The sequence below is a fragment of the Acomys minous genome, assembly GCF_964271855.1.
Source record: "Acomys minous genome assembly, chromosome: 1".
Classification (NCBI taxonomy): Eukaryota; Metazoa; Chordata; class Mammalia; order Rodentia; family Muridae; genus Acomys; species Acomys minous.
Window position 1 is genome coordinate 17009270 of NC_140483.1, and position 26137 is coordinate 17035406.

The 26137-nt window shown below is 44.7% G+C and overlaps 1 long non-coding RNA gene across 2 annotated transcripts; it reads left to right on the forward strand.

Moving 5' to 3' along the window:
- The first annotated feature begins 3052 nt into the window (after positions 1 to 3052).
- Positions 3053 to 22448, forward strand: LOC311605424. Of its 2 annotated transcripts, XR_014781936.1 has the most exons (4): positions 3053 to 3301; positions 3447 to 3541; positions 7851 to 8032; positions 22226 to 22448. It is a non-coding gene; the product is annotated as an uncharacterized lncRNA (long non-coding RNA). The 2 variants fall into 2 exon arrangements; XR_014781937.1 differs by lacking the exon at positions 3053 to 3301 and having other exon boundaries at positions 3375 to 3541.
- Positions 22449 to 26137: the final 3689 nt, after the last annotated feature.

Genomic DNA, 26137 nt, shown 5'->3' on the forward strand with positions numbered 1-26137 from the left:
ACCCGGCCTCACAGCCACAATGAGATGATAATGGAGGCGACCAGCGGCAGGGACCACCCACCAGCGGTTTCATTGCTGTAACTAGGAATGAAGGGTCTCCCTGGAACTATTGACACTGGATGGCATTGTCATTTTTAGCACATGCTAACTCTGTGCCTGTGAAAGGAATTGTCTCTGTTAAGCTGGAGCCAGACTATTTATGGACATCCAGGCTCCCACCACATTCCAGTGCCATGGCCATAGGTAAGAAAAAATGGAAAATGTCTGCTCGGTTTCCACACACTGACCCATAAATTCCCTGTCTGTGCTTAATTAACCGAGGAAGAAATACGCTCCAGGGCTCTCTTTTCTTTCTTTCTTTTTTTTGGGGGGGTGGGGTGGGGTGGGGAGCCTCCTAAGTTTAGCACAAACCCCTACCTTCGTATTCATTCCTTTTCTTTTGACCAACCTTGGGTCATAGTGGACACTGGGGCCACCCACAAAGCAATAGGTCAAAGGCCTGCACTTAACCCCTTTCTCCAGCCATGAAGAAAGACAAAAATAACAAAAATCTTTGCAGAATTCAAAGATCAGACAATTATTACTCCATCGTTCTTGCTTTAGAAATATACACACATGCACACATATGTGAGTACATGCACACACTCTCAGAAGCACACACACACACACACACACACACACACACACACACACACACACACAGTGTGCTCTTGCCATCTGTGCTGTAAGAAGTGAGTGTGAAGCAAGCCTTGCTGATCTTTCTGTTCCGCCGTAGTTAAGACAACTCAGTGCATGAGGAGTGGGGGAAGGGTTTGTGATTTTCAGCTGTACACCTTTGTAGATGGGGGGCAGGCCAGGAGCTGAGAGGTGACAGTAGACAGTTGGTGGCGGTGGCCTCTAAGTGGTCAGCACAGTCTTGAATGCGGGCCAAGTAGAATGAGGTTGAAATTGGATAATAGGTAGCAAGCATGGGTTTAGGTGGATGCACACAGTTCTCATATGGTACTGAACACTTAGATGACTACAGGTCACAGCAGCCCATTGTACATTTTATAAGTAATGAGAAAGAGGAGCTGGAAGGCTCCAAACACAAAGAAGTGAGAAGGAAACATGAATTACCTTAACTAAGACACTACACATTTTATATATGAATTGAGATATAACGTTACCATAAATAAGTACAAATCCCGAGGCAGGGGTCAGGTCCCCTGATGCAGGAAGGTCCCTTGGCAGTCAGGGAGCACACAAGACCCATCCCCTAAATGGATAAGTTGTGTGGTCTCTTTATAGGCTTGCCCTCAGGTGCTCTAAAATGTCCAGTTTCAATAAAGTACCTCAGTCTGATTCTAGTTCTTTCCATAGGATCCATAGAAGACCATGTGGACAGGCTTTCTCAGTCTTGGTTCTTTCTTGAGCTCCTTCCTACTCTCAGGAGTTCTTTTTCACTTTTCTTTATTTTATTTAAACATTGTATGCATGTATGTATGTATGTATGTATTTATTATTGTGTGTATGTGTGTGTATGTATATGTGTGTGTGCATGTGTATATGAATGCATGTATATGTGTATAAGTGTGTGTGTGTGTGTGTGTGTGTGTGTGTGTGTGTGTGTGTGTGTGTGTGTTGGAAGCTGCATGCTACAGCACTCGGGTGAAGGTAGAGGGCACTTGCAGGAGTCTGTCCTCTCTTCCCTGTATGTGGTTCTTGAGAATCGAACTCAGAGCTACACCGATTGCCTTTACCTGCTGAGCCATCTCATGGCTCCTTCTCTCATCTTTCATACTAAATCTATGTTTACTTGCCTCATTCCCTGTGTATGTTTTCTTGCTTTCTTGGATACAAGACAATAAGCTCTGAAGCCACAGCTTTGGGGTGGCTTTGGTGACCATTGATCATCCAGCACCTTAGATCCTTGAATTAAACCCACCCAGAGCCGAGAAGGCATTGGCAGCCTCAAAGAACCCGTACAAGTGTTATATGCTCAGGGAAAACACTAGGGCTCTGGTGTCAGTATAGCATGTGCTTAGTGTGTACAAGGCCTGGATTCCACTCTTAGCAGCAACAACAAAAAGAAAGGAAGGAAGGAAGGAAGGAAGGAAGGAAGGAAGGAAGGAAGGGAAGTAGAGGGTGGGGATAAAAGAGAAAGAAAGCAAAGAAGCTTAAGGAGAATATTAAATATTTCTTGTTTGGTCATCTCTATGTCTTTGTATCAAACTGTGATACTGTACCCCCTAAACTTTTTCTATTAAAATAGAAAAGAAATAATTAAATAAAAGAGGAGAGAGTGTGAGTTTTTTCATGCCAAGTGGTCCATTTCACTGGGCAGCTAACTTATTCTTACAATTTATTATATGTTTGCTACCTGTCTGTTAGAATAAGAGACTCATTTGCTTAAAAAATGGCACATTCTAGACACTGGGGAGAGTGAGGGCTGGTCCAGTGAGGGTTTCTTCACACTGTAAGGGGAAGGGGGCTCACGCCACAGGGTGTCTGGCAGGCAAACAGACCCATGGGAAACCATGAAGACCAAAATGGACTCCACCGGAGAAGAGCTGAGGTCAGGCACATGCTGGTGTGGAAGAGACGAGCAGAAGCAGCTCACTGAGATGGTGGAGGCACGGGAGAGGTGGAAGCACCGGGGAGTGGGCCCGACCTGAGCACTGTCCAGTTCCTAGGGCACGCAAAGAACCATTAGGAATGACCCCCAGTAAGTCGGAAGCGTCGGTAGCTTGGATGTCATGCACTTAGCGTGGACCTCACCGTTGCCCTTCATGAGTTGGGTAACCACAGAAAAGTCAGCCTTGTCAGGCTTCCGTTTCCTCATCAGTTGAGCTGGGTACGAGTAGGATCCCTGTGGGAGGATGGTGTGACCGGGCGAAGTGTTGAGAGTACCCTAGCCTGCGGCAACGTGAGCTACTATGTCGTCCCCAGAGGACGGTGATAGAGGTACCCAGCAGCCTCTGTCTGGGAGCTCTAATGACTGTTATGACTGCATACTAAGGAATAAAGAGTCAACACTAGGAATCTTCGTTCTCACTCATTTCCAAGCCCCGCTACTTTACGTTGTTCACCAAGATGGCAAGCCAAAGGCAACAGAGAGGCTCACAGCATCACGTTAGGGTGCTGCTACCAGGGGGACACAGACAGGCAGCATTGCACTAGACCAATGAGTGAAGTACAAGTTCAGGAAGCCACCATCCTTTACACGTCTTTACAGTCAGCAGGATGTGACTACATCCCTTTGTGCCCAAGGTGCCCGAGGTGCCCGAGGTTACAGGCTGCTAAAAGCCTCCATTCACAGGTGGGTAAGAGAGCTCGCTTTGCTGAGGATGTGGGGCAAGAGGAGAAGGGAGGGGGACTCAGTGGCGCTGGGAAGCAAGGAGGTAGAGAGGAACAGAGTGGGCAGCTGGGGAATAGCTCAGCGTTACCTACCTGACCTACTGCAGACATGCTTTCAAGAAGAAAATTCCTCCATTGAGGAAACAACTCTGTGGTGCGCCTTGAAGACAATCTGATGACTTCAGCTGACAGATGATATTTGGTGAGTAGATGTGACTGTTTTATGCTTATGGTTTAAAAGAAAAAGGGCTTTATGTCCATCCATGAGGTACCATTTCTACCACAAAATGCAAAATTGGGGGGTTATTGCATGGCGAATTATGTAATTCATGCAGAACATTGTATTTTGTACTAAAACAATGCTTACCTCCCATCTCCCACTATGTAAAAGCTCTCTAGGCCCAGTTGCTAATGTTTGAGTGTTGATTGTGGCAGTACTAGCTGCCTCTAATAGACATGAAATTATGAAAGTGTAGCTAATGAGTGTTCATATAAATTCTCTACTCTGTCCTGATTTTTAAATAGCATTTGAAATTTAATGCCAGAGAGAGAGAGAGAGAGAGAGAGAGAGAGAGAGAGAGAGAGAGAGAGAGAGAGAGAGAGAGAATGGCTACTTGTAAACACCTAAGGACTCTATATATTGTGAATTTAGTTGAAGTTTTCTACAAACCCTCATCCTGAACACACACCTCTGTTATAAGGCAGATTTAAGCTGATTCTCTCAAAAGGCAACTGACATGGCTGCTCACACACAGAAGCAGAAGGTTGGCACTCCACTTTGCACATGGAATGTCCCTAACAGGCTCCTGTGCTTGAGTACTGTTCCCAGACCACAGTGCTATTTCAGGGTGCTGTAATGCCTTTAAGATTTTCTTTTTAGCTCTAGCTCTGTACCCCATATTTTCATTGGATACTTTGGTTTGGTGGTGTTTAATTTCTTGAGTGCCTTATATATTTTGGATATTAGTTCTTTGTCCAATGCAGGATTGGTGAAGATCCTTCCCAGTCTGTAGGCTGTCATTTTGTTCTGTTGACAGTGTCCTTTGCTTTTCCAGAAGCTTTTCAGTTTCATAAGGTCCCATTTGTTATTTGTTGATCTTAGATCCTGAGCTATTGATGTTCTGTTCAGGAAGTTGTCTCCTGTACAAATGAGTTCAAGGCTCTTTCCCACTTTTTCTTCTAACAGATTCAGGGTGTCTGGTTTTATGTTAAGGTCTTTAATCCACTCGAAACTGAGTTTTGTGCAGGGTGATAAATTATGGGTCTATTTGTATTTCTCTGCATGTAGACATCCAGTTAGTCCAGCACTGTTCGTTGAAGATGCTATCTTTTCCCCATTGTATAGTTTTGGCTTCTTTGTCAAAATCCAAGTGTCTATAGGTGTGTGGGTTTATTTCTGGGTCTCCAATTTGATTCCATTGGTCAGCCAACCTATTTCTATGCCAGTACCATGCCATTTTTATTACTGTTGCTCTATAGTACAGCTTAAGATCAGGGATGGAGATTCCTCCAGAAGATCTTTTATTGTACAGGGTTGTTTTATCTATTCTTGGTTTTTGTTTTTCCATATGAAGTTGAGAATTGATCTTTCAAGGTCTGTAAAGAATTGTGTGAGTGTTTTGATGGGAATTCCATTGAATCTGTGGATTGCTTTTGGCAAGATGGCCATTTTACTATGTTGATCCTCCTGATCCAGGGGCATGGGAGACCTTTCCATCTTCTGGAATCTTCTTCAATTTCCTTCTTCAGGATTGAAGTTTTTTTCATACAAGACTTTCACTTGCTTGGTTAGAGGTATACCAAGATACTTAAACAGAGAATTCTCAACAGAGGAATGTTGAATGGCTGAGAAAACTTAAAGAAATGCTCAGTATCCTTAGCCATCAGGGAAATGCAAATCAAAACGACTCTGAGATTCCACCTTACACCTATCAGAATGGCTAAAATAAAAAACTCAAGTGACAGCACATACTGGGATGTGGAGAAAGGGGAACACTTCTTCATTGCTGGTGGATGTGCAAACTTGTACAACCACTTTGGAAATAAGTCTGGCTTTTTCTCAGAAAATTGGGAATCATGCTACCTTGGGATCCAACTATACCACTCCTGGGCATATACCCGAAAGATGCTCCACCATACAACAAGGACATTTGCTCAACTATGCTCATAGCAGCTTTATTCATAGTAGCCAGAATCTGGAAACAACATAGATATCCATCAATTGAAGAACGGAAAAAAAAAACAAACCAAAAAACTGTGGGACATTTACAGAACGGAATACTATTCAGCTATGAAAAACATGGAAATCTTGAAATTTGCAGGCAAATGGATGGAACTAGAAAAGGCCATCCTGAGTGAGGTAATCCAGGCCCAGAAAGACATGCATGGTATATTCTCACTTATGAATGGATATTAGCGCAACATGGAAGTCCTCTGAGAAACTCCACCCAGCAGGGGGTTCAGGACAGATACTGAGACTTGCAGCAGGACCCTGGACAGAGAGCTGAGCATTGTATGGACCTGTGTATGTGTGTGGAGGAAAGACTGGGAGGGGTTAGGAGCTCCACAGGGAGACCACCAAGGCTAGTGGATCTGGACCCAGGGGGGCCCTGCACAAACTGATGCACCAACCAAGGACAATTCATGCAGAGAACCTAGAGCCCTGTTCAGAGGTAGCTGATGGACAGCTCATTCTCCATGGGTGTGGAGAGTCAGGAGTGAGGGAACTGCCTCTGACAGGAACTCTGGTGCCTGCGATTTCATCGCTGCCCCTTGGCGGGCAGGCACACAGAGGAAGGGGATGCAGGCTACCCTGATGAGCCCCGATAGACTGTGATCAGACAGTGGGGAGGAGCCCTCTCCGTTCCCCCCTCTTCCCCCACCACACTCCCCCCACCCGTCCAACCTCCATCAGAGGTCTAGGGGAGGAAGAGGGAGGGAGGTTGGGAACTCACAGAGAAGAGCAAGGGGATAACAATCAGGATGCAATTGGGAATAAATTATAATAAATAATTTTTTAAAGTTGCTTTTAAGCAGCACAGGCCCATAATCCCAAGCACTCAGAAAGGCAGGGGCAGGTGGGATTTCTATGAGTTCAAGGCCAGCCTGGCCTACAAAGAGAGTCCAGGACAATCAAAGCTTCACAGAGAAACTTTGTCTCAAAAAGAAGAAGAGAACAAGAGTTGCCATTAGCCTAACCCGAGGAAGCAGATTGCTGGGAGATGCGCTTCTCTCCCAGCCCGAGCTGTCTGCTTCTTGTTGCAGCCAGATGTACAAACTCTGTCCTCAGACATTATGCCTTTGCTGACATGACGGACCACGGGCCTCCTAAATCTTCAGTGTGAGTTAGTGTCTTCCTTTAAGCTCTTTCTGTCAGGCATTCCATTACTGTGAGGAGGAAAGCAGCTGTTGGGGATGGAAACGTGTGGAATATTACTTAGCCACCCAAAGAGGGAAATCCTGACACAAACTCCAACCCGGATGAACCCTGAAAACGTTTTTGCTGAGAGAAAGGAGATACCGGCAGAGAGACAAATACAGTGTAACAACTTAGAAGAGAGATTTAGATTGGTTATAATTGAAGACACAATAAACAGATTCTCAAGGGCTAGGAGAGGCCTTTGCTTCATGGTTACAGTTTCTATTTAGAGCTGGGGACGGAACTCAGTGGCCAGGCCCTCGCCTCTGAAGTGCCACAAACAAGCAAAACCCAGAGCGTCCACTTAGCGATGAAAGTTTCCAGAGCTATAGACAGCAATGGTGACCACAGCAAGCAAGCGGGCAGAGAGCAGTTCCACTTCGCCCTCTGTTCTTCAGCATCTAAAAACGTGTGAAGAACAGAACTGTGTTTGGTGACTCTGGATTCTAGTGATAAAGTCTTACATTCCTGCTTATCAAACGCCCTGAGGGGTCTGGGGACTGCAAAGCCAGCATAGGCACTGAGGTAGACCAAGTTGTTTCTCAGCCTTGCAGGTAGTTTACAGTTGGGCAGGGGAGCTGGAGTGGGATTAAAATGCACACAGTAAGGGGGGAAAAATCAAAGTTTCAAAATAAAAAGTGACTGACAAAACCATGACTAAGGAACTTGATGACATCAGAAACTCTGTGTATAGGGATAACATTTCCCACGTGTGTGTGTGTGTGTGTGTGTGTGTGTGTGTATGTGTTTTCTTAGATACTTGAAAAAAGAAAAAACATAATTTTTTTTTCTCATTTCAAATGCCTGGAGCTGTGTTTTTTGGTTTTGATTACAGTAAGAAGTATTGTCTTCTCCTGAGTGCTGGCTGGCAAGTGACTGCATTAGGATGAAAAGAAAACTGGCCCAGCCTTCTCTTGTAGCTGACTGTGACGGGTGGGTGCATGTGTGAGTGTCGGGGGCGGGGCGTAGGGTGGGGGTGAGCCTCCCACACACGTGAGACATTGCCACAGAGTTCATTAGCTTGGTTTAATAAAATGAGAACAACGTAGAAAAATACAAACAAAAACTGCATCCCAACTGTAGCTGTTTTCAGGTATCCTCGGAGGTGTCAAGGAACTACCCAGACCGAAGAGCTGAAAGACTGGCTTTTAAACTGCAGTGACCCCAGCACCACACACCCATGGGTTTGGTACAGGTGACACAGTGCTGAATGCTTACAGCGATAACATGGCAGTGACTGAGAACTGAGATGGATACCTATTTAGAGGCATCAAAGTAAGTTTTATCAAAGTAGTAAGTTCTCAGCGGCGGCATCCCTGTGTGCCTTAGTCCCCATAAGACATTAGAGTGGTGAGTAGCGATCTGCCAGGAGGGCCTGTTTCTCCCGGGGGCCCAGCTTAGAGGAAGACACAAAGGCAGCCCGGCAAATGAAGTGGAGAAGATAGACCAGCTGGCTCTCACCCTTCCTAATGCCGCGACCCATTAATACAGTTCCTCATGCTGTGGTGACCCCCAACCATAAAATTACTTTTGTTGCGTTGTTACTTCGTAACTGTAATTCTGCTACTGTCATGAGTTGTAATGTAAATAGTTTTTGGAGCTAGAGGTTTGACAAAGGGGTTGTGACTCACAGATTGAAAACCACTGGGATAGTGTCTGTACCTGACTCTGTATACTTAGGTTGACAGCCACATAGCTGGAGTCTCTGTCACTGTCTCTGTCTCTCTCTGTCTCCATCTCTCTCTGTCTGTCTCTGTCTTGGTCTCTGTCTATCTCTGTCTCTGTCTCTGTCTCTCTCCTCTCTCTCTCTCTCTCTCTCTCTCTCTCTCTCTCTCTCTCTCTCTCTCTCTCTCTCTCCCTGTACATATATGTGCATGTATAGCTGAAGGCCAGATGTAGATGTCTTCCTCTACGACTTTTCAACTCACATTTTTGAGACAGGGTCTCTCACTGAACCTAGAGTTCACCAATTTGGCCAGACTGACTGGTCAGGGAGCTCCAGGGATCCCCCACCACTGCCTTCCTAGTGTAGGATGACAGGTTTCACACATGTGCTGGAGACTGAGCTCAGGACCTCATGATGGCAAGATAAACACTTTACTGACAAGCCACTTCCCCAAAGCTAGAGTCTTGGCTTCGGTCATCACCAGCAAAACAAGGGAGTGCACATCTGCACTGCACTGTCCGGACATCAGGCAGAAGAGGGACACAGCAAACTTGTTTGTCTTGTTCTTCCAGACACTAGTTGATACAATGATTTCAGAGCTGTCGTTTCCTCTGACTGAGCTAAGGAAACGTTTGTGTGACCTGTGACCAAAGCCCCAAGCCAGGCCATTCACATGTAAAGATATCTTTGAGCTGGCTGGTGAGCGCAGCTGCCCAGCAAAGCTTTGTGTGACTCTGCACAATAGAGTCATCCCACCCTCCCTGCCAGGGTCCTGGGAGTCCATTTGTTGTCCTTGCTGTCGCTGCCACCGCTGCTGTTCTTCAGCTGTCTGTGTGAGGCTGCGTGTTTGAAGTTGGGCACAGTGTGCCTTTGAGGTGGCTCTTCGGCCTGGCCAGTGCAGCTGTCCCACTTGCTCTGGCACTGTGCGAGCAGCTGCCCAGGGGCCCCCTGCACACATCCGGCCCACAAAGCCCAGCATGGGCTGTGTGCTCTCTGGTTCTAACAGCTCGCTCAAGTCACCGCTGACCTTGTCCCATGTCCAGCGCTGGCCGTTCTCCTCCTGCCAGTTGTTTTAGCATTACCTGGGCAAAAGTCACAAGTCTGATGTCCACATGGTCTGGCTCAGTACACACTTTGTGAGGCCTGAGTAACCCCAAACCTTGTAATGGCTAGCTTTGATTGGCTGCAAAGGAAGCTGGACAAGAAAGCAGGGGCTGAACCCATGAAAAGTCAGGATGAAGTCTCATTCTACCTATTTCATTTAAAATTTTAATTTGGTTTTTATTTGATATTTTGCACAGGGCCTCATGCCTGATAAGCAAGCCCTAGCCCCAGGCTCCTGACCCTGGAAGTTGAGTGTAGTTGTGTCCTAATTAAAGGCTCTTTTTAGTCAAGAGTTTTCTTGTTAAGTGGCTTGCCTGACCTATTAAGACTAGAAGATCAGTCGTGATTTGTAGAAACTACAGGCTTTATGGTCACATCATTGAAAAGGACTAGAAAATAAGCTCAGTTATTTTGGCCATTCCAGTGTATGGTGCTAAACTTACAAAGTTGATAAAAAAATAAGCTCATAGTAGCTATGTCCATGACAGGCGTCAGGGCCAACCATGTCCTCAGAAGATCGGCTCAAGAACTAAGAGCTGTGTCAAGGTCTGAGCCAGGTTCTTCTTCTTCTTCTTTTTTTTTTTCTTTCTGATTTCAGTTAACTATTTTGCATTTTAAATTTTATTTATGCTTATTTTTTAATCTAACGCTTTGAGGATTTCATATCTGAGTACTGTCGTTGTATCACTTCATCCCTCATTCTCCTACAATTTTTATGTTCCTTTCTCAAATTCAGCTATTGTTTTACACACACACACACACACACACACACACATACACACACACACACATGCACACACACACGCACATGCACACAGGCACACGCGCGCACACACACACACACAGAGGCACATACACACGAGGACAAGTACAACCTGCTGAATCCATTTGGTCTTGCTCATATGTACACGTGTTCAGGGCTGACCACTTGCGACTGGATAACCTATCAGGGGGCTTGTCCCTGGGAAAGACTGACTCTCTCTGAGCAGCCATGTATAGGCTGGAGCTCCTCATTCAGGTGTGGGACCTTGTGAGCTCTCCCCCATCACGAATCTGAGCCAACTTCTCCAAGAAGCTAGTTTCCAGGCTATTTGTGTCTCGCAGCTTTTCCAAATAAAAAGCAGGTGCTATTACCTTAGTATTTAATCCTGCTTTTTATACATGCAGGGCAAAAGCAAGAAGCCACTCAGTTGAAGAAAGAGATAAAATGGTTGATGGAAACATACTACTACTACTACTAATAAGTTTGGTGAGACTTGACCCTTGATCTTGCATGGTATTCACAGAATAAAGGAGATTGACAAATCACTAATAAATGCAGTTCTCAAAGAGAATGTAAAAGTCTTAAGAACTAACGCTTAATCTAATACTAAAGTTTTACAAAATTCACAAGCCTTTAGGTTAATTCACACATCTTGCTATTCTATTTGTACATTGTATAGATTTTTACAACTACCTTCAAGAATTCTTTTCACTCCTGTTATGAACTGCCTTAAATACTTTAAGGTATTTATAATGCTATAGTAAGTCTCTTTTTTAAATGTTTCAATTGTCTAATAGAAAAAAAAAAACGTTCCCAAGTGCCTATATCACTCCTTAAGGGTACTAAAGAGGGAACTTGGGCATGTGTGGGATTTCAGGCTGGTTCAGCGAGAGAGCTCAGTGGTGAAGCTGCTTGCCACCAAGTCGAATCTGACTTTGAAAGACCCACCTAGTGGGAGGAGGGAATCTAGCCCTCCAAGTTGTTCTCTGACATCTACATGAGCACTGCACATGCAAAAGCTTATTAATACCATACAAATTAAATGACCATTGTTTATAAGCTTAGTTGTATTTCCTTATAGGTTTTAACTTATAATCACGAATCAAATGAACTAACTCACATTTAGATTGCATTGCGAAATTAGATTGTGTGTGTGTGTATATATATATATATATACACACACACAGGAGGGTGTTGGATCCTCTGGAACTGGAGTTACAGACAGTTGTGAGCTGCCTTGTGGGTGCTGGAAATTGAACCCAATCTTCTGGAAGAGCAACCAGTGCTCTTAACAGCTGAATCATCTCTCCAGCCCTCATTTGCAGGTTTTAATATTTAACGCTATATATTTGGGCTTAAGACCTTAAGAAAAATTTAAAACTTACCCATTAATCAAACAAATTTGGGGCTGATGAGACAGCCTAGTGAGGAAAAGGGCTTGCTGTTCAAGCCGGACAACTTGGATTTGATCCCTGGACCCAACAAGAATGGAGAGAATCAACTCTCCGGTCTTTACACACACACACACACACACACACACACACACACACACACACACACAAACACACATACTCTCTCTCTCTCCATACATATATATAATTTTTATAACACCAACTCACACAAGTACATTGAAGTTTCTTAAGGACCTGGAGATACCCATTAACTGAAATTTTCTAAAATCATGGTGAAACACCATGAGATTGTTTGTTTTCAGTCCAACAGGCATTGGTCTCTTGTCCATAGCCCCCTAATTAAGTCCTGTTGGGTTTTAATTTTTGTGTTCACTCTCTGAAGTCTTCGGTCTCTACCAAGCTACAGCTAACCTCCTCCACTGCCTCCCTTTGTCTCTGAATCTTGTGATACACAGTTTCTTACTGCATTGTATGTATTTTCCAAGTCTTTGCCTATCTGACTCTCTATTACAATGAACACAAGGCTAATGGTGTCAGTGGGGTACACTGAAGGCGGAACAGGAGAGACGTAGAGGTCTTGTGCCTGAAGGGACCTCGCCAAGCCTGAGGCATAAAAATAAGGGCTACCAAAGGACGAATAGAAACTGCTAGGATAGTTCCCTGCTCTGCAGACAGCAGTGGAGACAGTTATTTGCCAATCCTAAAGGCAGGAAAGTGCCTGCAAAAATCCTGCTTAGAGATGTAATTGGCCAGTGAATAGTGGTACATAAACGGCAGGGGCTGAAGATGACAGATCAAGAAAAGAAATTCAGTGCCTTAAGCAAACTTCAGAAACAGTTGATTTTTGTCTGAATTTTTTAAAACAAGTATCTTTAGGTAGCGGCTCCATGTTGCGACTCATAAAGTGAGAACAGAAGTTTCTGAGCGACAGCTGCATTAGGGTTGGGTAGGAGGACAAAGCTGTCAGCTAGTTACAAACATTCAGGAGTCAGATGTGTGTTCACTCTGCTCATGAAGGTCGTTTCCCTTAGCTCAACAGCCCTTCTCCAGGAGGGCTGCACCTCTTCTCTTAGACACACATCCCTCCTGCTCCCTGGACCTTTCTAATACTGCATTCAAATTGTGATTCTGGAATTATTTGTGTAATTACTTGGGCAGTATCTGTCTTTCCTATTCTCTGAGCACTAAGAATCCCTGATACATCAACATCTGGATCAGAATCTCAAATCTAAAAGGTTCTCACTAGCTCTTTATTGGAGGACAAAGACTGACTGATTTAATTAGTTAGGCAATTATTTATTTATTTGTTTGTTTGCTTTTTTTTTTTTTTTGAGACAGTGTTTCTCTGTGTAGCCCTGGCTGTCCTAGAACTTATTCTGTAGACCAGGCTGACCTCAAAAGGCATGTGCCCCCACCGCCTGGCTGACAATGATTTAAAGTAATAGAAAGCAGTTCCTGGTGGTAGACACAAATCTAACGTATTTTTTCAATAGTGCTTAGGATGTGTCCACGCACACATGGATCACCACACTGTAGTGGTTAAGCCACGCTGGCTTTGCTCTAAGATTTACACACACACACACACACACACACACACACACACACACACACACACACACACACACACTTATATCTAGGGTCTCTATTGCTGTGATGGAAGACCATGACCAAAGCAATTTGGGCAGGGAAGGGTTTATTTGACTTACAGTTCCTCGTCACTGTTCATCATCAAAGGAACTCAGAATAGGAACTCAGGCAGTCAGGAACCTGGAGGCAGGAGCTGATGTAGACGCTGTGAGAGGAGTGCTCTTTACTGGCTTGCTCCCCATGGCTGGCTGAGCTTGCTTTCTTACAGCACTCAGGACCAGCCCGGGCATGGCACCACTGACAATGGGCTGGGCTCTCCACCATCAACCATTAATTTTTAAAAAATGCCTTAGAGGCTTGCCTACAGGTCCATCTTATGGAGCCATTGTCTTAATTGAGGTTCCCTTTTCTCAGGTGGTGCTAGCTTGTATCAAGGTGAAATAAAACTATGGTGCAATTGACCCATTGTCAACTTGACACACAAACACATCACCACTAAGCCACAACCTTTCCTTTTTCATTCATCCCCAAGACCTTACATTAAAAATACAGCTTTAAAAAAAAAATCCCACAGTCTTTACAAATTCAAACACATTAAAAGTTCAGGCTCTTTAAAATAGCCAATCTCTTTTAAAAATCCAAAGTCTTTTAAAATTCAAATTCCCTCAGCTGTGGGCTCCTGTAAAATCAAAAATAAAATAAATACTTTCTTACTTCAAAAGGAAAGAACCAGGTTCAATCAAATCAAATCAAACCCAAATAGCTTAATATCCAATATCTGGGATTCACTCACCAGCATTCACAGCCTTCTGGCCTCCTCCAAAGGGTGTGGGCCACTTCTCCAGCTTGGCCCTCTGCAGCACACACAGCGTGTCTTCTAGGCACCTGCTGGGTCCACTCCACTGCTGCCACTGTCCTTGGTGGTCATCTGTGTCACCGAGATTTCCAGAATGCTGGAGTCTTCTGTCGCATCCATCAGGGATGCACTTCCACCAATGGTCTCTCATAGGCTCTCTTCATGGTGTGAAACCCCAACTGCTTTCCTTGACCCCTTCAATCCTGGGGCTTCAACTGCCCCTAAAGCTGCATCTTCACCAATGGCCTCTCCAGGGCTCAGCTGCTCTCCTTGATCCCTTCAGGCCTTCAAAGCCAGTACCACCCAGGTGATGCTTACAGTGCCAAGCCCAGCTGCCCACAGGTGCTACAACCTTGGCTGCCTCTGCAACACACCTTCTGTGTGCAGATGCTCTGCAAACATTTTCCAGAAGACTTCGCCTCACTGATGCTGGTCCCTGTTTAATCACAGCTGACTCTTCAGCCCCAGGTGACCAGACACCACAGAATCTTCACACCGAAAGCCCGTCTTTGTTTCTCACTAAAACTCCACAAGCCAGGCAGCCATCATCTGGACTTCTCTCAACATTCCTTTCCACCCCAACATAATACAATGCACCTGATCACACTTGCTTTCCGTTCCTCCCAGGCCCACCCTTCCATCCTTGTCCCTCAAACAAAACAAAGCCCAATTTGTGTTGCTCATATACTCATTGGAACATGGCCAAACTCCCAGTGGCCAGCTCCTTAAGTAAAACTGAGTCCCAAGCCTCCCCACCCACCTCCCAAGCCCAGGACTCCTTCTGTGAAGAGCTACACTTCAGCATCTTTACTGGAATTTTTAAGGACTCTCTTCAGTAACTTCCTGTCTGGACTGTTTCTTTCTGGGGGAGGGGGTGACTTGTCACAGAAGCCTCCAATGTCTCTCATTCTCAGTTATGAGTCTGCAGCCATTGATAACCATAGCAGTCATCGGCAGCATGGATCATGGAACCTCCATGTGGTCTCCAGCATTGATGTTCATGATCTGTGCTGTAGCCAGACGCCATGTCAGTGTCCGTGGTCCGAACTGCCACTGAGATAGCATCTTTATCTTTATCTTCATCTTCATCTTTATCTTTTATCTTTATCTTCCATGCTACTATGGAACAGCTCCCTGAGCTCTCAACACTCAATGGCTCTTCTAGCCCAAAGTTTCAAAGTTCTTACACAATCCTTCCCCAAACAAAGTGGTCACATCCATACCCCACTGTACAGGTACCCACTTGCCTTAGGATTTCCGTTGCTGTGATGAAACACCAAGACCAAAGCAACTTGGGGAGGAAAGGGCTTATTGGGCTTATATTTCCACATTGTTGTCTATCACTGAAGGAATCCAGAACAGGAACTCAAATAGTCAGGAATCTGAAGGTAGGAGCTGATGCAGAGGCCATGAAGGGTGCTGCTTAGTGGCTTGCTCCCAAAGCTTATTCAGACTGCTTTCTTATAGAACCCAGGAACACCAGGCCAGGGATGGTACACCCGCAATGGGCAGGGCCCTCCCACATCAATCAGTAATTAAGAAAAAATTTTAAAGGCTTGCCTATAGGTTGGTCTATAGAGGTATTTTAAAAAATGTTTTATTAATTTATTCATATTACATCTCAATTGTTATCCCATCCCTTTTATCCTCCCATTCCTCCCTCCCTCCTGCTTTCCTCCTACTCCCCTCCCCTATGTCTGTGACCGCAAATGCTCCCCCTGCATGTGCTCATAGGGTATCAAGTCTCTTCTTGGTAGCCTGCTATCGTTCCTCTGAGTGCCACCAGGCCTCCCCATCAAGGGGACATGGTCAAATATAGGGAACCAGAGTTTGTGTGAAAGTCAGTCCCCACTCTCTACTCAACTGTGGAGAATGTTGGCTGGGCGTGGTGGCACACACCTTTAATCCCAGCACTCGGGAGGCAGAGGCAGGCTGATCGCTATGAGTTCGAGGCCAGCCTGGTCTACAAAGTGACAGGTAAGACTACACAGAGAAACCCTGTTTTGAAAAACAACAAAGCAAAGCAAAACAAACAAACAAACAAAAACCCAAACCAAAACTGTGGAGAATGTCTTGTCCATTGGCTAGATCTGGGTAGGGGTTCGAAGTTTACTGCACGTATTGTCCTTGGCTGGTGCCATAGTTTGAGCAGGACCCCTGGGCCCAGATCCGTGCATCATAATGTTCTTCTTGTAAGTTTCTAGGACCCTCTGGATCCTTCTATTTCCCCATTCTCCCGTGCTTCTCTCACCTAAAGTCCCAATAGTCTTCCCCTCTAACCCACTTTCCTGGTAAGTGAAGACTTTCATGGGACATGCCCCTTGGGCTAGTGTCCAGTTATAAGTGAGTACATACCATCTGAGTCTTTCTGCTTCCAGGTTAACTCACTCATTATGATCATTTCTAGTTCAATCCATTTGTCCACAAATTTGGGAATTCCTTGTTTTTAATAGCTGAGTAGTATTCTATAGTGTAAATGTACCACAGTTTCTTTATCCATTCTTCTACTGAGGGACACTTAGGCTGTTTCCAGGTTCTGGCTATTATGAATAAGGCTGCTATGAACATGGTTGAGCATATGTTCCTGTTGTGTGGTGGAGCATTTTCTGGGCATATTCCAAGGAGTGGAATAGCTGGGTCTTGAGGAAGCCCTATTCCCATTTTTCTGAGAAAGCGCCAGATAGATTTCCAAAGTGGCTGTACTAGTTTGCATTCCCATCAGCAATGAAGGAGTGTTCCTCTTTCTCCACATCCTCACCAGCATGTGGTGTCGCTTGAATTTTTGATCTTAGCCATTCTGATGGGTGTAAGATGGAATCTCAGAGTTATTTTGATTTGCATTTCCATGATGACTAAGGAGGTTGAGCATTTCTTTAAGTGTTTCTCTGCCTTTTGATATTTCTCTGTTGAGAATTCTCTGTTTAGTTCTGAGGCCCATTTCTCAATTGGGTTATTTGGTTTTGTGGTGTTTAATTTCTTGAGTTCTTTATATATTTTGGATATTAGACTTTTGTGAGATGTAGGGTTGGTGAAGATTTTTTCCCAGTCTTTAGGCTGTCGCTTTATTCTGTTGACAATGTCTCCTGCTTTACAGAAGCTTCTCGGCCTCATGAGGTCCCATTTATTAATTGTTGACTTTAAGGCCTGGGCTGTTGATGTTCTGTTCAGGAAGTTGTCTCCTGTGCCAATGTGTTCCAGGCTCTTCCCCACTTTTTCTTCCAGCCGATTTAGTGACTCTGGTTTTATGTTGAAGTCTTTAATCCACTTGGATTTGAGTTTTGTGCATGGTGACAAATATGGGTCCAATTGCATTTTTCTACATGTAGACATCCAGTTAGACCAGCACCATTTGTCGAATAAGCTATCCTTTTTCCATTGAATAGATTTGGCTTCTTTGTCAAAAATCAAGTGCCCATATGGGTGTGGATTCATATCTGGGTCTTCTATTCGATTCCATTGATCAACCAGCCTATTGCTGTGCCAGTACCATGCTGTTTTAATTACTGTTGCTCTATAGTACAGCTTGAGATCGGCTATGGAGATTCCTCTGGGGGAATCTTTTATTGTATAGGATTGTTTTTGCTATTCTGGATTTTTTGTTTCTCCATATGAAGTTGAGAATTGATCTTTCAATGTCTTTAAAATATTTTGTAGGTATTTTGATAAGGATTGCATCGAATCTGTAGATTGCTTTTGGTAATATCTGAGCCCCATTTCTTAATTGGGTTATTTAGTTTGGTGGTGTTTAATTTCTTGAGTTCTTTATATATTTTGGATATTAGGCCTTTGTCAGATGTAGGGTTGGTGAAGATTTTTTTCCCAGTCTTTAGGCTGTCGCTTTATTCTGTTGACAATGTCTCCTGCTTTACAGAAGCTTCTCGGCCTCATAAGGTCCCATTTATTAATTGTTGACCTTAAGGCCTGGGCTGTTGGTGTTCTGTTCAGGAAGTTGTCTTCTGTGTCAATGTGTTCCAGACTCTTCCCCACTTTTTCTATAGAGGTACTTTTTAAGTTGAGGCTCCCTCCTCTGAGATGACTCTAGCTTGTGTCAAGTTGACATATAATTATCCCACACAACATACATGTACGTATACTTATATGTATACATGTACACACACTTATACAGATATATGCTGGGTAATCACAAACAATCCATTAAGCTCTGGGGCTACAGTTTTTCTCATCTATAAAATGAGGATAATTATGGTCTGGGGTGTTGGGGGTTGGATTGGTTTTAGATAGGTGGAGATTACATATGAAATCATATTCTGCAAAGCCAATGTCTTGAATTCAGCTACCTGTACGCTCCTCACTTTCACTTTCCCTTATGTAGAAAGGCATAGAGTCTTCTGGAGCACGGAAGAGCACGTCCATTTCAGAGGCTATAAATAGGAAGAGGGAGATCAGAAGAGGGCTGCTGGTGGCTTTGATATCACAGGAAACGCTTAGAACCGCGTGTGAAAATTTCAAAGAATAGGAAGGGAAATAGTCCCTCGGTGACCCATGTTAACCAGAGATTGAAATGAGTACTTCGTTGGAAACGTTTTAAATGCTTCGATGATCTAGCACCTGTGGGCTGTTTGACTCGACAGTTTCACTTACACTTTAGTCACACACATTCGCCTTCATAAGTATTTGGATTATTGAAAAGTATCTTGAGTCCAAGGCTACTCTGGACTTCATAGGGAAATCCTATCTTAGAAAAAAATAATGCAAATTATAGAGTCTTATTCCCGGGGAATTTTGACCTAATAAATGATAGCTCTTCAAGTCTGTTTGCTTGGTCTGTGATCCTTTGATTTAAAACAAACAAACAAACAAACAAACAAACAGTAGACTTGCTTTATTGCTAGAAGCTTCTGACTTCTGAGAGTCCACGTTGTCCCTCCAGCCTATTGCCAGATTTACAATATTTACGTGATGCTTTATAAGCGTATAAGCGTAAAAGTTGCCATAAGCACAATTGTTTCTTAAAGCACAATTATCATAATATGTGGCTTGGTGTTTTTGTGTCTCTTGACAAAGTTATGGCCAACAGGATAAGAATCTATGGAGTGGCTGCTCTGCCGATAACCCTCCCGCCCCCATCTAAAAGTAGGAAGTCTCATGAGAGTTCACTGAACTGCTCTTAATACTTCACATGAGGTAGTATGGGTGGGCTCGGGGTTTTTTAAAACTAAGTGTTCCAAGAGAGATATTCAGATATTCACATAACTGCCCAGAGGGAGATGGAAGCTGAAATCCATTGGCTGCCTCTGTTTTGAGACTGTCGTGTTTCAGCGCTTCCTTTTAGTAACAGGAAGTGAGAGAGTTTCCGGAAGTCGGCGTCAGAGTGCATGAGGGACTCCGGGACTCCTTCACATCTTCAATTTGGTCAAACCGCCCGCACAGAGGATGAGGCAGCTTGACTACTGGAAAGTACCTAGTAAGCGTGAGAGTTCTAGAAAGTTCGGCATGAATCTACAGAGAGGAAATACTCACTTAGGCCAAGACATAGACCAAAATCCGTGACCATCCCCCACTTGCCTTGTGGAAAAGCAAACAAAAGTTACAGTTTGTGATTTTGCTTGGTTCCCTGCTTCTTAGGCGAAAGGAGAAAGAAGGCCTATTTACCATTTTCTCAGAAGTGTGGGCTTTCCAAAGATACGGCAGTCAGTTTACTTTCACATATATATATCTTGGTTTAGTCACGCTGAGGAGGAGTTGGTTTTGAAATGTCAAAGCGCTGGCCTCCAGCAAGTGGGCGCAGTTCCATTCCGACAGCAGAGTATGGAAGCAGGCCTAGCGAGGAGGCGGGGGCACGGAGCTGGATCTCTACCTGTGGGCTCGCCCTCTACCGAGGACTCGGTGGCTCTGAGCAAAGCTCGGAACACCCACCCAGTGAGCCTGCTGTGTCTGCCTTGATCTTGGAGTCAGCTTTTGGAGTCCGCCTCCTTCGCATGATGGTTTCCACTGTGTTCCACGGCACAGTTCAAACTCTGTACAATGTGGCCTCAGCATGGTGAGCCAGCAGCACGTGACGTATGTGTCAAATGAGACAGCTAGCCCTCCCTTCATGCCTGCGTAGGAAACTTGAATGACAGCTTAAGCAATCCTTGAGACATTCCAAGCCTGTGACTTTTAATCCCTGCTGTGCTGTGTGTGACCCTAAAAAAACCCCCTTTAGTGTTCTATCCTGCATCAGTGTCCACATCAGTAGGAGTGGAGGCCCGGGTCACACAGCTGGTAAATATTAGCAGCATGTTACTGCTGAACTGATGGATGAGAGCCCTTCAGAACTCTGCTACCTTCTGCTTAGAGAACGAGGAACATTTCTAAGACATGAATCCATTTAGGGCTTTGGTAGACCGTCCACACAATCCTTGGCTCGGTCCTAAAGCCTTGCCTACTCCTACACTTATAGCCACCTGTGCCAGCCTTTTCTCAGTTGCCATCGGACGGCAGGGGTGGGCAGAAACCACAGCAAGCGAGAGACTCAAGCATACAAAAAATGAAGAGGTTGGTTGGGCTGGACGGACGCAGTGGCCCATACCTCTGATCTCAGCCTTTGCGACGCTGAAGTAGATCGTGAGTTTGAGGCCAACCTAGGCTACATATCCAGGCAACGGAAAATAAACATATGCCAAGGAAGAGGGGTTCGATATATGTCTTAGGGCCACCATGGGACTCAGGTGGACAGACCTAGGCTCACATGTCCTTTCCATCAGTCAATGGAGGCGAGCATAGGCTGGCTGGGTTGAAGTTCATGGCTGTGTGCACATCCTCTCTTACAGAGCTGGCGTAGTTGATAGCCGTTAAAATTCATGTTGTGCCCAGCCTATCAGCTATCAGCAGTTGTCCATGACATCATGCGCACCTGTCTGCCCCTCTCTCTCTGAGTCGAGAATCCTCCTTCCCAGGTCATCTAAGGAAGTGATGTGTGCAGAGTCCTTGGCCCAGTGATCTGCATGCAGTTCTTGCTGGTCAGGCTGTAGGAGACACGGTGTGTGTTGAACCTAACTCTAGCAAACACTTACAGTTTGTGCCTAGACTGCAAGGTGGTTCGACATCCTTGAGCCTACAAAGTAAAGAATAATAGGGAAAACGTACACATTTTATGTGGAACTCCAGGAGATGGTGTGGCTAAACATCTAGAGTGATGGTTTTCCCATCACTCCAGGCTGAAAGGGAACTGAGCAGGGAAGTTCCCACAATGCTCCCTATGTCACCTTGTGACTGAAACATCCTAGAGAACTCGTTCTCAGCCAGGTGAAAAGAAAAGTTGTTTTACTTTGCGATGGAACATTGTTCTTCTTGATCCACTGATGTGTCTGTCATTGAACCTCTTAGACCTTCCACTCTTCCTGTAGGTGGAAGATAGATGGGCACTGAAGTACTAATAACAGAAAGAACTTGCACAGATATTTATCTTGTTGAAATAAAAGGAGGGAATGGTTGTCTACTGCAGTCACTGGTTTTTGTTTGCTTTTCTAGGTCTGGATCTTTTGCGTAGTGCTACTGAGCATTTAAATGATTTCTGTTAGATACATTCACATTTGCATTTAATATAGACAGAATTAGTGTTTGGGAGATTGCATTTTAGCCTGCGCTGAGTCCATGATGCACAGCCACGATAGCATGAAAGAACATTTTCCTACAGGTAGTAAATGCTGCAGCCATAGCTTAAAAGACAAGAAAGCGGCCATGAGAATGCTTTTTGTGCCTCTAACTAGTGCCCTAGTTTATGCACAGTATAGAGTGTCTTGAATCTCGGCCGACAAACTTTCCAGAGAAGAAGCAGGCCCCCCCATCTAACAAGACACCAGTTTCTGAATGGCTTATTAATTGAACTAACAGGAAGATTATTCTCTTGGCAGGGTGTTGTGTGTGTGGAGGGAGTGGTAGCTGCTGGTTGCAGAGCATGCGCGTTGGCCGCTCACTGCTGTCAACTTAATTGGTAGTTGTAGCTCGTGCCTCGAGGATGTCCCGGCCTGTGGTGCTAAAACAAGTATCAGTCACCCCAGGTCTCTTTGGTTGGGCGTGTAACTCCTCTAACGTGGTGTCTTTCTCTTCCCTGTCTATTTATTTCTTCTACCCACAGTGAGCACCTGACAGTGTGCAGACAGGATGCGGCACGGCGTGACTCTCAGAAGAGGAAGAGTTTGCGGCATCTACTAAAGGGGGCTTCTTTTCTATACCTCCAAGCAGCTTTCCTTCGTGGGTAATTTGAGGTTTTCTTTTGAAGACCCACAAATAGCCACTCCCTAATATGTTAATGGGAGAATCTTAGGATTTGAACAACAGTGGCTTAAACCTCTGGTTTAGCGGAATTTAAAGTTACATTTTCTAAAATGTTGAGAGATTTGAATTTTTTCTTGTTGTTGTTGTTTTGTTTTCTGGTTACTTTATTTTTTTTCCTTTTATTGAAAATATTTTTTCTATAAAATGTACCCTGATTACAGCTTCCCTTCCCTCTACTCCTCCCAGGTCCTCTCTACCTCCCCTCCATCCATATTCATCCCTTTTCTGTGTCTCATTAGAAAACAATAAGGGATAATAATAAAATAAAGTATAATAAGGTAAAACAAAAACTAACACACCGGAATAGAACAAAACACACACACAAACAGAAGGGGAGAAGCCCAACAAAAGGCAGAATAAATTAACATAGATGCAGGGAACCCACTGTTCACACACTCAAGATCCCCATAAAAATACTAAAATGGAAGCCATTATATATATGCAGAGAACCTGTAGGGTAAAAGAGAGAGGACTAAATGAACAAGCAAAATCTATGTAAAACAAAAATTCAAAACAAAACAGAAGCCCTGAGGGGACAGTTTGAGACAAGAAGCTTCCAGTGAAGTCTTTGAGTTTGTTTTCTGTTGGCCATCTACTGCTGGGAATGCAGCCAACCCTTAAGAGTAGTTTGCTTCCCCAGTTAAACCCTTGGAGAAAACTCAGTTTTCATCTGCAAGTGGTTATCAGTTCGAGATTGCTTCTGGCTTGGGGATGGGGCGCGTGCCCACTTCTAGGACCCCATCTGGTGTGGACCCGTATACAGGCTGCCTCAGTCTCTGTGGGTTCATATGTGCATCAGTCATGTTGATTTAGACAGCCTTGTTTCCTAGCTCTTACACTCTTTCTGTCTCCTCTACTGCAGGTTCCCTGAGCCCTGGGGGGGGAAGGGATTTGGTGGAACATTCCCTTCAAGAGTTGATTGTCCAAGGTTGGTCACTCTCTGTAGATTGTCCGACTGTGGGTCTCTGTATTTGTTCCCATCTGCTACAGCAAGAAGCTTTTCTGGTGATGGTTGGGCAAGGCACTGAGCTATGTATAACGGACTCTAATTATGAGTCATTTTATTGTTGTGTTCTTAAGGTCTCTGGGCTTTCTGGTCCCAGGTTCTTGGTCACCCAAGCATGTAAGATATGGTTTCCATCTTATGAGGTGGGCCTTTGGTCAAAGTAGGTATTGGTTGGTTACTCCCACAGCCTTTGTGCTACTATTTTGTTAGCATCAGGCCAGATTCGATTGCAGATCATAGAGTCTATAGCTGGGTTAGTATTTACATTTCTTCTTCGGTGGCATGTAGAGCAAAGACGCCAGCCAGTAGAGGGAAAGGCTCTATGTGGCACCAGCTTGAGTTCCCCACGTTCAATGAGTTCTGCAGGTATGGTCTTCATCAATTGGGCCTTGTCATCAGTTTGTGGAGAGCAGCCTATAATCTTGGCAACAGCCTGGGTTGTTTGGGGGTTCCCATGGGACCCCTTTGGTCTGGTTGCTTTTTTAAAAAAAATGTGGTAGATAACAACATTTGGGAGTTTCTACTGAGGTCATCTCATAGAGGAAGCTGGCCTCGTGGGATACTGAGTCCCTCTGGCCATTCCAAGAGATTCTGGATTCAGCTGTAATCCCTTACCTCTCACCTGAGTGTTATCCATTAACACCATAATTTTGGATCCCTGAGGCTGAGATGACGTCAGAAATACCATTACCACCTGGCCCGCATGGAGTCCTCCCACCCAGAGATGCCAAGAAAGAGGGCAGAGTGAAGGCATGTGGGTGGACCCTTCCTTTTGCGTCAGATGGGGACCTCTACTCCTGACACTGATAAGGCATTCCAGGGTCAAAACACCCCCTGAGTGAAGAGACTTTTTCTAGTTAGCTTCAGCAGCCAACTTGACACAGCATTGAGTTATCTGAGAGAGTCTCAGCTGGGGGGGCGGGGGAGAGATTTGGGGAATCAGATTGGCCTGTGAACGTGTTTGTGGAACATTTTCTTGATTCTAATTGACGTGGGAGGGCCCAGCCCACCATAGGCGGTGGTGTCTCTGGGCAGATGGGACTGAGTAGTGTAAGAAACAAGCCAGTAAGTAGCATTCCTCCATGGTTTCTGTTTCAGAAACGCTGCTGGAGTTTATGCCTGCTTTCCCTCAGCAAGGAACTGTAAGATGAAATAAGGTCTTTTCTCTCCAAGCTGCTTTTGATCCTGGTGTTTATCAGCAACAGAGAAACAAACCAGGGCATCCTCTGAAGACCTGCTACTTATTTCTTAACCATCAGCCCATAGTCACCAGCTCCAGAAGTGAGCCTTCTCCTTAGGTGGGAAACTAAGTTAATTTGTCTCTAAAGATGCCCCCTGGGATGCCAGCAGATCGGTTTCAAAGAAGCAGACTGGTAAGGGGACCCTGGCATAGACTCCTGTATTCAGCCACTTGGTCCCAGGTTGGTGGTGCTGTTTGGTTATGGAACCGCTGTGGGGTGGAGCCTTGCTGCAGGGAGTGTATCACTAGGCTGGGCTTTGAGAATGCATAGCTTTGAATCATTTCCAGGTCAGTCTTTCTGCACATTCTGGAAGGTGAAATCTCTCAGCTTCCTGCTCTGGCTACCTGATTCCATATTGACCTTGCCATTATGAACTCTTTCCCTCTGGAACTGTAAGCCAATGTAAAACCTTTCCTTAATAAGTGGCCTTGGTCATGGTATACAGCAACTGAAAGGTAAATGATTCAGGGGCTTATGGACACTTTTTAGGATAGGAAACATGCACGCATGCACACACACACACACACACACACACACACACACACACACACACACGCACATTTAATTAGGAATAGAGCTAGCCTCACCAATCTCTCTGTAAACCAAGGCACAAAACTTGAAGCCTACAATTCTTTCAAGGACACTTCAGTATCCTCTAGCCACCTGCAAACACAGTTCCACGATGCCCTCCAGGAAGGAGTCCCGTCAGGTGCTGCTTCATAATTTTAGTGTTGTCAGTCTCTGTGTTCTCAAATTCAATGGCTGTTCGCTAAGATGCACATCTTTATTTACATAGCAACTGATGAGGGTAATTTGCTTCAAATAGAAGTTATGACTTGCAGGACCATCTATGTGCTTAAAGCACTCTAGAAATGTCATAATTAAGCTGTTACAAGGATGTCAGCTGGGAAACTGTCTTATATGCATAGTATTAGTCATGTATATTCAGCTTTAAAATGTTTTGAGTATTAGCAGCACCTGATGGGATTCCTTCCTGGAGGGCATCTTGATGTTTTTGGAAGGTGATGGAATTTTTAAGGGTCGGAGCCTGGTGTGGGAGTGAAGGGGCTTTAAATTAAATTATTTAGATATGGACTCAAAGAGTGAAGAACCCTGATCTCTGTCTCTCTCTGTCTTTCTGTCTCTTTCTCTCCCTCTCCCTCCCTCCCCCTTCTCTCTCTCTCTCTCTCTCTCTCCTCCCTCATCATTCATCCTCTGTGTTACAGACCTAAAATAACAGGTATCAACCAATCATGAACCTCTGAAATAGGTTCATTTCTGTATAGGTTGATTTCTCAGGTATCTTCTTATAATGAGAGAAAGCTGACTAACACAAATGGCAGGTTCTGGTTACCTATGGCTGCTCAACACACCACCCTGAGACACCGCCTACAGTCATTTGTTTTGGTCTGTCCTAGGCTTGGGAGATCGGCACTTCTCAAGGACTTAGCTCTGTATCCAGACT